This window comes from Ctenopharyngodon idella, chromosome 19 (assembly GCF_019924925.1).
Source record: "Ctenopharyngodon idella isolate HZGC_01 chromosome 19, HZGC01, whole genome shotgun sequence".
NCBI classification, from domain to species: Eukaryota; Metazoa; Chordata; class Actinopteri; order Cypriniformes; family Xenocyprididae; genus Ctenopharyngodon; species Ctenopharyngodon idella.
In genome coordinates, this window is record NC_067238.1 from 4,834,680 (window position 1) to 4,847,427 (window position 12,748).

Sequence of the window (12,748 nt, forward strand, 5' to 3'; positions counted from 1 at the left end):
ACTGCGAATATAATAGGCCTAATTAAAAGCGAACAAAAGGAAGAAACGTCTGTAATCCCCTGCGTGAGTGGAGATTTGGGAAAAGAAACAGAGATTCCATGTTCAGTGGAATAACTAATTGAATATTGTTAAATCTCTGCTAATCGGGTGACCAGATCGCGACCAAAACGGAATACAAACCCGACAAAGCTTAAAAGTATGGACTCATGTACCTCTTTCATTCGGCATGAACCAAAATGTTTCCATGGCTGTGATGTCACATTTAATCGCTAACCTATTAGCCTATTTCTTCTGTAAAAAAAAGCTTTGCGCTTCACTCGTATCATATTCACGTAAAATATTGGCACAATCCTATGGGTACCGAATACTCGGTACTCCCGGTACTACAGAAATGCTGGTAATCGTCACATTTTCAAAATTTCAGTACCGACTTGGTACCGAATTACCGGTACTTTTGACAACACTATCTGAAATACTATCTAACTGGGGGGAGGGGCAGTCTTAAAAATAGTGGTTAAAACATTTTTATAAATCATAAATTCAGATATTTATTCTTTGTAATGTGTGAAAAGTATTTATATTAAAAGCTAATTATTTGTACATGGTTGTATGTTTTTTTTTTTTTTTTTTCATAGTGTGATTTTTTTTTGGGAATTGCATTGAATCCAATTAGGGTCAATTTGCACAGTGCACGAGGGTTAATGTTCTTGATGCAGAATATCATATCATCATATATCATATATCATATCATATCATATCATATCATATCATATCTCTTATTTATTTATTGAAACGTGACCAGACATGTTTAGTTTTCGTGAGATTCACCCCGGTATTATGTAATGCAATGACACTCGACCATTTTAAGTGTGCTGTAGTATCATGTAATTTTTTGGGCCACTGTAAAGGGTTAAACCATCTTTGGCCAGACGTCAAACGCTCTCTGATTCCCCACAGCGATCAGATGAGAGAGCTGCACGTTTCTCTCTGTGTCTCCGGGTCCATGTTGGAGTTGATCTGCTATGCTGGGTCATTTCAGGCCACGTCTGTCCGATCACAGGAGCAAACGCTGATATTACATGGATATCTAATAAAGGACATACACACATACTGTGCTGCAGCTTCGAGGTGAGTCATTATTTCCCGTGTTTTACGCCTGTGTGAAGTGAAACGGCATTACTTTGCTTAAAAAATGTGTCCGTGTTAAAACATCGAGACCCAAGTGCAACTCGCTATCGCTCCAACATATAGCAGCTGTGTTTCTAAATTGCATAAAATGTCATTGCGCGCGTTTAATATTTAACATGTTTTTGTAAGCGGATGTGGTTTTCCGCACTTTCAGCGTCTTTCGGCAAAACCATTAAGAGTCGTGAAGGTATTGAAAAAGCATAACCTTAGACCTGCATTTACCCCAAAGCGAAATGCTTCCTTTTTGACATTTTTTATAAATGTTATCTGTAATGTCATTAAAACAATATGCTTTATGTAGTGAACAGTGCTCTGTTGTTGTTGTTGTTGTTGTTGCTGTTGCTGCTGCTCCTAAAGTTATGGTTGCACCTATACAATCATGCATACGTGCATGCGTGTACCATTTTGCAAACTTTAGTCAGACGTAATAATAAACTTTTATGACATCCGACCGTTTTTTGCTCTCAAATGTGTTAGAGTTGGCCAGTGTTGTTTGGTTGGCTCACGGGCAGAGCCCAACGATTTGACCCACTTTCAGAAACTGCATAATTTCAACATATTTTAGCAGAATATTATTATATTACCCAAAGACTGACAGGATGGCAATATTTATTTTCTAATTGTATGGTTTGATTGTAGCTATGATAACAAAATTGTTGTATTTGTTTGTGTATGAACAGGAAAGCCACATATCTTTTATTATATCTGTAAAAACTCTTCACCAAAGACATTGTTTGGAATGGAATACTATCACAGTATGCATACTATTTCTGTAGCGCATACTGTATGCAATTTCTGTAAACATGGAATACCCAGGTGACCTATTACATTTTCCAAAATGTGTAGTATAGAGCATTACAACAGCAGGCTGCATAGAATAATAGTGTATCCTACAAAGCAATTAGAATTTCAGTGACTAAACTGGAAGTGATTTTTAACATATGGTAATGCACTTCCTATTTGGCATCACTGCGAAAAGTTACAACATTATTACACAATTTTATCACAAAAACACAAACAAAAAAATAAAAAAGTAAAAAAAATAAAAAAGTTAACTGGATGCCAGTTGTGGATTATGCAACATATTGAGATTGTGTGACTACAGTTTACATTCTACAGATTAAAATATTTACCATAGCATACTGTAATGTACCCTTTTCCCCCATGCTGTAAAAAGTATACATAATACATTATATAGGCTACAGTATGCAGAAATCAGTATGCTAGTATTCCATCCTGAACATACAAAATACTCAAATCTACTGTTATGAATGCAACTGAGGTTTATATCAGAACAGTCGATGCAGTGAACTGTGTGTAATAAGTGATTTATAATAATGTTTTTTAACAGACATGTGAAACAAAAAGGGATGTTGAAATATGGAAACTATTAGTGGTCCTCTTGACTCTCCGTAGATGAGAATTTCTCTGCAGCTGGAGGGTTATTTCAGGTCAGCTGTGTGCTGTGTGGATCGGTGAATCCATTTAAAAGCCTGGGCAAAACTGCATCTGGCAAGATGACACTGAAGTCTTTGTAATGAAGTGCATTTCATGTCAATTTACCATTTAGCTGCGAACATTTGTAGATTTAAATGCATTGGATAAGGGGTTATGTCTATCTCTAAAGGGTTTGAGCAGATGACTGTTATGTATCAGTTGCCTGTACTGATTTCGGGAATATAAAACCCCCTCAACAGCTTTTTTTCTGTGTCCCTGGTGTCATGGTCCCAGAGCGTCTGTCAGTCTATGAAGGGGTCAGGGGTGTTTGGTTTCAATAAGCACTTTTAATAGATTTTACATAAATAAATTGTTCTGCATATATACTGTATGCTATATGTAGGAACAATATTGTCTTCAAAACTAATTTCAAGCATTTAAGCAGAAAATGATTTAAAAGATGATCATCAAAAAGTGTCCAAAATTTTTAAGATGTCATGTACAGGAGCCTACTCAAAACCATTGCATGGACTGTGTGTAGTGTGCGACCTCAAATCGCCTCACACTTTAGGGGGCCTTGAGAAGGCGAACAGACCGAGGGGGCCCTCATTCTCTAATGGCCCTGACAGTACATTATGTATAGTGACTAACAAAAATTGGCTGTCCAATGCTCCAGGTGTGTGTTCATGGTGTGTGTGTGTGTGTGTGTGTGTGTGTGTGTGTGTGTGTGTGTGTGTGGTTGTTCACTGCTCACTGCTGTGTGTGTGCACTTGGATGGAATAAATGCAGAGTCCAAGTATGGGACACCATGCTTGTCTACATGTCACGTCACTTTCACTTTCACTTTAGAGTAGAGACCATATAATCTACACACTTATTTGCAAGCCTGTTTTTTTCTGTCTAAACTGTCTAAACATCTGTCGGTCAGTCTTTATTGGGTGTAGAGTAGGCCTATATTTGTAGTTGCTTGGTTGAGTTTATGGTATGGTATGGTATGGATATTCATAAAAATAGGGTGTTGGCTATTTATAACTTTCATTCAACAGACCCCAGAGTTCTGAAAAAATAACACCAGAAAACATGTCAGTGGACATGCCAAATATCAGAAAATAGCCCTAACCATTTATGAATTTTTGTAGTTCATACTACATGAACATTTTATGTTCCATTCACTTCTATTCATTTGAATTCATGAACAAAGTACAGCGGGCATGCAAGCAGCATATATATATAATTGTCACAACCTTCTACAATGCGAGTAAATCATTCGCATATGCAACCAAATGTAAAAAATGTAAACTACGATTACAGTCGCCTGCAATTGAGTTAGAAGCAAAAAATAAGTTTCACGCAGATCATCATTCAGTGCTCTTGACTGAATACATTTTATAACTTTATATTGCATCTATATTTAATTTATAAAGTAAAGAATGTTTAATTTATAAAGTGAAGACTATGCAGTGTTATTTTACATTTGATTACTTTTATAGTGTTGATTTTAATAGTGTTTGAAATGTATATTTTATATTTATATTTTGTATTATATTTATGTATAATTTTTTCGTTTTTGTTCTTGCATTCCATGTAAAAAGTCGAGTAAAATAAAAAATTTACTTGTCAATGGAGACTTGAGCTTCAGTGTGTCCGTAGAGGGTTGTTGTCAGATTCAAGTGTGATGACCTGTGAATTAATTTAGTGAAAAGGCACTGAATGCTGAACGTCTGAGAATCCAAAATGGAGGAAATTCTCATTTTGGCAATTTAGCATTATCCTGAGACATGCAGATAGACACAAGTATCCAAACACAAATTACAGATTTGGACTTGCTACTTGTCACTTGTGCTTTATGGACCATCACATACTAAAATCACTTGTCTTGGCTTTCTACAAAAATAGCTTCATGGCTAGAACACACCCAACAAGACCACTTCTTGTAAGATGTCTTCCCATAAAAGCTTTATTGGTCTTTCACTGTCTTTTCTTTCTTCAACTTGCCTGTCATTTAAATTTCTTTATGAATGTGAAAAATGCATGTCAAACTGCCTTAGCTTAGCCATTCAAATTCTCTCCTCGAGGTTGCCCACATAGTAATTATAGCATTTGTTTTTATTATCAAATTTCAATAGTAGCATATCTGTGGTATGTTTGTAATAGCATGCTACCATACTAGTCATACTGTTTTTGCTGTATGTTTATAGTGTGAACATTTGTATGCGTGGAAGTGGAATACACAGATGACCTAAAAAATTTGCCAAAATCTGCAGTATACAACCAGAACACACTGTGTCGAATTGTCTGTCCCACAATGCAATGCAAAGAGTTCATCATTTAGCAGTGTGAAGGATGTAGTAACACATTTTTAACATCTCCTTCTTAAACCTACACAAAATTGGAAAAAATAAATAAATAAAAAATTGACAGAAATGGCTGTATAGTGAGGTTTTGTGATAACATAGTAGGGCTCTCGGCTGCATGATATTGAAGAAATTGCATATCGCATTTAACTTGCTAAATGATGCAATATGCAATATGATAATGATTTAAGTGTGTAAAATCAATTTGAATTATATTTAAATATATATTAAAAAAAATTATATAACCAACATACATGTTTCACATTCTTTTTTAGAGCCTCCCTACAAACTTGTGAAAACAAAAAGTGAAAACCAGCATTGCACATTTTGGATGTCTCCCTTATTGGACACACCCAGCTCAGGTTACTCTCTAATCTCTACTAATCTACTATACTAATTAGCTGATGAGTTTGATCCATGCAGCTGATCAGCTGCGTTTAATAAGGGAGACATTTAAAATGCGCCGTGCTGGGGTGGTTTGAATATAATTCAAATACCACAAACTCAGTGCTCAGCTTGGTAATATATAGTTATATCAACCTGAAAACTTATCATCAAAAACATCCAGACAAACAAAAACACCTCAAACCTGGGGTGGACAGTTATTTTTGTTACAATACTTTAATGAGAACAAAGATGAAAATTATCAACGATAGGACAAATACAACAAAACAAAGATACAAATGAAATAAACAGTGCTTTTTCCAGGTTTTTCAGGTAGGCCCACATTAGGTTGATTTAATAGTGGTATTCAAGTAAGAAATAAAACAGAAATTGAATAATCAATTGTAAAAAATAAAACACTGCTTAGTCTTTACGGTATGAATGAAATAAATATACACCGATTCTTATTAAAGCTACAAAAATTAATCCTCGAAGAGCAGCCAGTGAGTGATTTTTTTTTTTTTTTTTTTCCTCTTTCTTTTTTTTTTTTCTGACACAGACAGCTGTGTGTATATTTGGCTGCTGTCAAGGGTTGGGAACCGAGAACCGGTTCTTATCAAGAGCGGATGAGAGAGAGCCAATGCGGAGAGAGAGAGAGAGAGAGAGAGAGAGAGAGAGAGAGAATCTGGCTCAAGATATTCCAATCAGTCATAGAACCTATTGCACTATATGGTAGTGAAGTGTGGGGTCCACTCCTGAACCATGAATTTGCGAAATGGGACAAAAACTCAACAGATGTCCTGCATGCCGAGTTCTGTCAGAGTATCTTGAGAGTACAGAGGAACACACCGAGCAACACATGCAGGGCAGAATTAGGCCAATACCCTCTATTAATCCACATTGAGAAACGAGCCATCAAATTTCGGAAACATCTGAAAACGAGTGACCCCAACTCTTACCATTTTAAAGCCCTTAACCATGAAATGAACATTGAAAAAAGCCCCCTGTATCAGATGGTCCTGAAGCTGCAAAAACAAACTAACACAACTAACAACAGCCTCAGGACACTGACACCCTCAACCACAGAATTAGGCCCAACCAAATTATAAAAGCACAAAAAGAAAATTACCTTACCTATTGGACTGAAACAGCAGAAAAACAAAGTAAACTTGAATGTTATTTGGCCCTAAATAGAGACTATCTGAGTACAGTGAAAGACTATAAATTAAGAAGAATGATGGCGAGGTACAGACTGAGCAATCACACGCTGACTGTAGAGAGAGAGAGAGAGACACGCATTTACCCATACTGTGACCAGGGAGAAGTAGAGACAGAGCAACACTTCCTCACCAGCTGCCCTAACAATGAGGAAATCAGAAAGACATTTTATCCAAAATTTGAAATACTTTGCCCTAACTTCATAAAATGAAACAACAAAACACAACTTTGTAGTTGTCATTTATTAGGGGAAAAAAGAGATTGTATCCTACTAGCAAGATCCATTAATGCCTGTCACAAAAAGAGGGATTCGACTAATCAGTAATGCGCTCACACACACACACACACACACACACACACAGAATTCTAAATTGTTCATAGTATTCTAAAATGTTGATTGATTGTTCTACTTACTTTTTTATGTTTGTATATGTACATGTGATTCACTGTATGTTGATGTTGATGTTAGAAAAAGTTAGAAATGCTTTGGCAATATTGGTCATGCCAATAAAGCACACTTTGAATTGAATAAAATAGAGAGAGAGAGAGAGAGAGAGAGAGAGATGCACAAAGCTGCACGTTTAATCTTTAAAAGATCACGTTCTCGATTTCATCACCCACATGATCTAATTCCTAAATGACAGCGATTTTTCCGTTTATATTAAACTTTTGACAAAAATTAAATTCAAATCTGCGTTCGCGCTGCCACTGATCTAGTGAGAGCAGTTGTCATGTTTAGATAAACAGCTTCACAAACAATCTTTTCAAACACACAGTATCATTATTTCTGTCTTAAAATATTCCAGTTATCACAGAAGTATACAAAAGTCTACTTAAGATATAAATGCTGATGTCTACGTTACGCTGATGACTACCTTTTGAACGTAACTGGGTGCGTAACAGGTAACAGATTACTGTTAAAAATTTATCTATCACTGAATTATTCTTTCAGAAACAAGTGAAGTCTTTATGAATTCAACTAACAAAAATATTCTGTTTCACCTGTCTGGATCTTACATGCATCTTATTTGTATTGAATTTGTCACTTTACAATATGGTTCATTTGTTAACATTTACTTAATGTATTAACTAACATGAACTAACCATGAGCAATATATTTGTTACTGTATTTTTTTTAAACCTTTGTTAACCTTAGTTAATAAAAATACAGCTGTTCATAGTTTGTTCATGTTACTTCACAGTGCATTAATGTTAACAAATAACTCTTGAGTTTAATAATGTATTAGTAAATGTTGAAATTAACATTAACAAACATTAATAAATGTTAACTAATGAACCTTATTGTAAAGTGTTTCTGAATTTGTTGAGATAAGTATAATAAGGCTGCGGAAGAGAACTAAATTTGGGATTGTGCGCTGTCCAAGAGGCGGCTATCTGTGCGTACCAGTACTGCATTGAGTTCTTTTCCGCAGCTTATTGCACTTAACTCTTAACATTAAACATGTCACACATTTGTAACAGTCATGTGTCCAGTCTGTTCTCTGCTATCTGCATCAACCTAAAACTTTGACTTTTTTGTAACTTTTTGAAGTATTAAAATCATTCAATTACCGCAAGCCATCGCGATATGCATACATACATTTGCGATATTTAGATAATTTCGATATATCGTGCAGCCCTACAAAATAGTCCACTAAAGTGCTAAATGTAATGATTACAATATTATTTTTTTTACAGTATACAGTAGTATGCAGTAAACAGTATGTCTGCATACACACAAAAATGTATTTTTATTTTTGTTTAAAAAAAAAAATGTTCTAAATGAGGCAGAATGTGTCCACAAGTAATTTGCATTAAATTTAAAAACTATCTCCAGAAAAGGGCTTTTTGCACAACTTCACCATCTCTTTCTCCACTCTTGCTCTTACCTGAGAGGAAACTCGGCAAGATCTTTGAGTAAATCTAGTGTGTGATTCTCACATCCAGTTAACACAGTAAATGCCTTTTATATGGGCCTAGGCTGCATGTGATGGACTGCATTTACTGATCTCTATTTTTTAGACCTCTCCTCTATTACCTGCTTCAGCACAACTGAGGTCACAGTTATTCATTACTGATATATAAAAAAAATAAAATAAAAAATAAAAAAAAATGTTTTTTATATTTCATGATATTTCCCATGATGCTGTGTACAGACCCAGCTTAGTTGAATGATTATGAGTTATGTGTCATAACCACCCTTGTCCCTCAAAATTATGTTTGGCATTTTCTGTGGCCTACTTTAAGCTCCAGTGACTGTAAATCAATTCTTCTTTAAATTCCTTTGAATTTCTGCCTTCATTCCATAGTCATATTGATGTGGCATAGATTGTTTTCTGTTCCATAGGGAAATGGATTTAGCTGCAGAATCTTATTAAGAGAAAACATCTTGGTGGCCTTTCTTTCATGCCTAGTTTAATTTAGCTCCATTAAAAGGATTGTTCAAAGATTGTAATATTCACTTTTTAGAAGTGAAAGCAATGTCACTGTCTTAGTCTGAAGACAATTTCTAATAGGGCTGCTTGATTATAGCAAAAGTCTAAAAATATCAGTGAAATTTCACAATTATTGATAATTTAGCAAAAACTAATGTAAGAAAAGGTCCTCAAAACAATTACATAAGTAAACAGTCAACAATACAGTAAGAACAAAGTGATTACAAATAAAACAGACAAATAAATAAAATAGGAAGAAAATACAAATTAAATAAACAGTGTGTTAAGTTTTTCAGGAAGATATACTAAGTGGTATATAGATTGCCACAGATTACCACAATAGCCTGTATAAAAAAAAAAAGAAAAAAAAAAGAGATTATTCAAATGTAAAATTACCATGCATATCACACTGTATAGGACTGAACGATATGACTTAAAAGGGTGGTTCATTGCGATTTCACTTTTTTAACTTTAGTTAGTGTGTAATGTTGCTGCTTGTGCATAAACAGTATCCGCAAAGTTACAGCGCTGAAAGTTCAATGCAAATGGAGATATTGTCTTTTAAAATTATGGCAGTTTAATGCCTACAAAAACGACCGGTTTGGACTACAACGAGCTTCTTCCCGGGTTGGTGACATCATAAACCCTGCAATTCACATAGACACTGCCCCTGGGAACACGCAAAAAATGGGCGAGACCATGTCGCGTGCATACAAGTCTTCTTCCTAGGGACGCTGGACTTCGGGAACAATGTTTAAAATTTATGTTTAATTCTGTTCCTGACAATTATAATGCTAATTTAGCTGTCTGTGCTGACAGCTTCCAGAATCTACACGAGTTAAATGCTGGATTTGCACAAATTCTATTACTGAAAGTTGGAGCATTTCTCACAGCAGAAGCTGCTGTTTATGGGACGCAACCTGTAAGTATGTTTTATTTTTTTTATAAAGTTATATGGTTTCTGGGACGTAAACAAAGACCAACACGGTTTGGCTTCGCTAACCAGTTAGCTAAATTCTATTTCATGCTTCTCCAACAAACACCTACAAACACCAACAAACTTCTATGTAATCACACCAGCGAACTTCTGTTGGTGTTTGTTGGCGTTTCTGTTATCAGTGTACAGCATTGTTTCATTACGGCTTTTATGTTGTGTTTACCCACATGCTCGTTCATGCTATAAATTAAACAGTACCTTTACAAAAATGCTACTACTCAGTCATGTATTCAGCTACAGTAAAGCTTTAATCAGAACACTATGGGGCAGCAGTAACATTTACAAGTGACTGCATATCTAAACACTTTGACACAAATACAAACAAAAATACATTCATAAATGTCCATTAAAAGCCATGCTTGCAGAGGTTGACCCTCTTCATCATTACTGCTATCTGGGTCTAATTCGGGCTCAAATTGATACGGCAATATTGATGCCATTATTTACATTTCCACCGAAGAAAAGACTGGACTTTGACCAAAGCACATGCAACGTTTGCCCGTAATGGTAAGGGGCTTGGCGTTTCCGGACAACGTGAATCGTGACAACGTATTCCGGGCAGCGAATCACAATACACAGGGCCAGCTAAGCAATCTCAGTCCATTCCGTATTTCTGAGGGAGGGGCTTCATAGAGCCAGGAACTCAACAGAGCGTTTTTAGGAGAAGGGAAACAGCGGTGTAGAATAAAGGTAAAATATATCAAAAATGTCATTTTTTTAAAAACGAAGCATTAAGACATGTTAAACTGCGCCCCATAAACACAATCAAGCCTAGAAAAAAAAACAGTGAACCACCCCTTTAAAGGATTAGTTCACTTTCAAATGAAAATTACCCCAAGCTTTACTTACCCTCAAGCCATCCTAGGTGTATATGACTTTATTCTTTCTGATGAACACAATCTGGGAAATATTAATAAATATTCTGACGCATCCGAGCTTTATAATGGCAGTAAGTGTTACCAAACGAGTTAAACGAGTGAACTAATCCTTTAAAATCAAAATCTCGATTATTTGAACATTTTACATCGATTACACTTAATGAATGATTATTTTGTTTGTTTTTTTGCCCTCATAGTTCACTGACAAGGTTTGTACTGTAAACATGCTTGACTATTAAAGTTGTGATATTTTTTTCCTAATGAAAGAGTGCTCTGACATAACACCTCACTTTCAGCAATTATTTTATCTATGGTTCATAACATTTCTCACAGATTTCTGCTCGTTGGAAATCAGATAGTCTTACAGATAAATTAGCACAGTACCAGTACATTTATTTGAATGCGTTATTGAGAGCGATTGTGTGCGTGAATTTGTCATACCGTCTCTCTATTAATTGTGAAAATGTGGGTTGTAAGTAATTACTTCAAATGTAGAAAAATAGAAACTCAAATGTTATGGCATATAAGCTACTTTAGTGATAAATCACAGGACAGCGTTGACAACGAGTTTCTGTGCTCCTCTCTGTGCACACGATGTGTGCCACAATGCATCAGCGCAAGTAGCTCAATATAATAATACACATCCGACATCTGTCTAAAATTGTTTGAATTTCCAAACTGGCAAGCCTTACACCGTGTCTACATCAGACGCAACTTTTATCAAACAATTAATGCCAGACTGCAGCAGGTATATTAGGCTGCTGTCACTGTAAAGAGCTACGGATCCAGTATACTGTTACACGCGTTTTCTTTCTGAACTGTGTACATTTACTTAAGACATAACACACTGTGTTAACATAAATAGTCTCCAAAAAAAGCATTTTGATATTTTTTGACATTTTCCTGTGTATGAGTTTAGGCGCATATCTGAAGCCCATTTGTTTATCCATGTTCGGCTCAGACTTGGAGCGTGCACACAGAAAGCCGCCTGGGGAGCAGTGTTTCTTTTGCGGCTTAATGCGCTTTTAATAACAGTATTTAATATCAAACACGTCCCACAGTTTAGCAACAGTAGACTGCATTTTAAGACTCACTTATTTGGCTGATTTGGATGTTAAGTTTGGGCTTTTATGGAGGAATGAAAGCTCACCACTGTGAAAGAAAGGAAGGTGCACTGGATGGAATGAGGCAGTGGCACAATAAGTATTTTACCTCAATTATCTTGTTTTCATAATCGTTGGAAGCCAAAATCGAAAATCAATTACGATTACGAGCACGGTCTGTGTACTTTTGCGTCCATTCCTTTTTCCTTTTTTAAATGAGAAATGAAATATGGAAAATGCGGTTTCTTCCTTTATTATTTTAACACTGATGAATAGGATTAGCAGATACAAGCTAGTTTTCCTTATGCAGGATTATTATTTTATTAAAAATAATATAAATGATATACAACTTGTTTTTTTAATATGTAAAAATGCAAAATTTAATTTCTAGTGTTTTGTAACATGTCATGATGACAAAATTATACCCCAATAATATGTAATTTTCATGAAGACAAAATTCCCATGTCATTTGCCTCAGTCATTTGTTTCTCAATTCTCATTGAAAGCAATACGTTATGGCCGCGTCACTGGGACATTAACGCTTTACGTGGCTTAATCCTACTAAAACAACAACCAGGGAGAAAGTATTTTCTCACACAATTTCTTGTCATCAACAGCATCTATGACTAAGAAAACGGCAACGTAAATAAAGTGGAAGGACAAATTTTTTTATGTTAAGCGTTTCTAACAGTTTTCTATAAGTGGAAAACGCTGATCGTGTAAGCGCGTTGCCTTCATATTCGGCCTGACCTGC

The 12,748-nt window shown here is 35.5% G+C and overlaps 1 protein-coding gene across 5 annotated transcripts in view; it reads left to right on the forward strand.

Annotated features, from left to right (window-relative positions):
• Positions 1-919: 919 nt before the first annotated feature.
• The window catches only part of thrb (thyroid hormone receptor beta), a 180,251-nt gene continuing 168,422 nt past the window's right edge, over positions 920-12,748 (forward strand). The window contains exon 1 of one of the 5 annotated variants that reach the window (XM_051872871.1): positions 920-1,128. The gene's annotated coding sequence lies outside the window, so the exon portion shown is untranslated. The remainder of the gene's footprint in view (positions 1,129-12,748) is intronic. The other 4 variants (XM_051872872.1, XM_051872870.1, XM_051872873.1 and 1 more) reach the window with 4 other exon arrangements.